A 936-nucleotide genomic window follows, 5' to 3' on the forward strand; every position below is an offset into this window, starting at 1 on the left:
TAGAAAAACATCATTTTGACAGACATATACAAATTTCAATCTCTATTAAAACAATTTTTATATAAAAACATTCTTCATTTTGTATATTCTCAGACATTTCATATATGCAAATTCAGAAATGATTTTTTATTACAGTAGCTTTTTGATACTACCTTGTAATTTGTTTAATACATGGTTGTAAGATTATAATATATTCTCTGAGATGGGGTTTTTTTCATTAAATCTGTCCTTTCTTTGTATAAAACTTTTTTATATAAAAACATTCTTCCTTTTGTATATTCTCAGACATTTTTTATATAAAAAAGTTTTATACAAAGAAAGGACAGATTTAATGAAAAAAACCCCATCTCAGAGAATATATTATAATCTTACTTACAACCATGTATTAAACAAATTACAAGGTAGTATCAAAAAGCTACTGTAATAAAAAATCATTTCTGAATTTGCATATATGAAATGTCTGAGAATATACAAAATGAAGAATGTTTTTATATAAAAATTGTTTTAATAGAGATTGAAATTTGCATATGTCTGTCAAAATGATGTTTTTCTATTTGTTCATAGCCCCTGATGAAAGCCCTTGTGTAGGGCTGAAACGCGTTGGGTATTTGAAAGAAATTTATTCTCTTTTATAGAAATCAATAAAGAAAAAAATATAAATTTGGAATTTCCCTTTTTTGACATTCTGGGGTTTCCCCTCTTTTTTTCTTATGCTCCTTAGGGAGACAGCTTGAGTGCTGGGAGGGATATTCAACTCTTTCCTAGATCTAAATCACCCTCAGAAGATCTTAGTACCTGCTCTCTTTCTCTTCCCCATAAAAAGCCACAAACCACTGCTTTGGGGTGCAAGTCATTTGGTGCAACACATATCAAAAGGACAAATGCAAAGTAAGTTAAAACTAATTTTATTTAGAAATTTAAATGTGAAAAATCCAG

This window comes from Rhineura floridana, chromosome 9 (genome assembly GCF_030035675.1).
Source record: "Rhineura floridana isolate rRhiFlo1 chromosome 9, rRhiFlo1.hap2, whole genome shotgun sequence".
Lineage (NCBI taxonomy): Eukaryota > Metazoa > Chordata > Lepidosauria > Squamata > Rhineuridae > Rhineura > Rhineura floridana.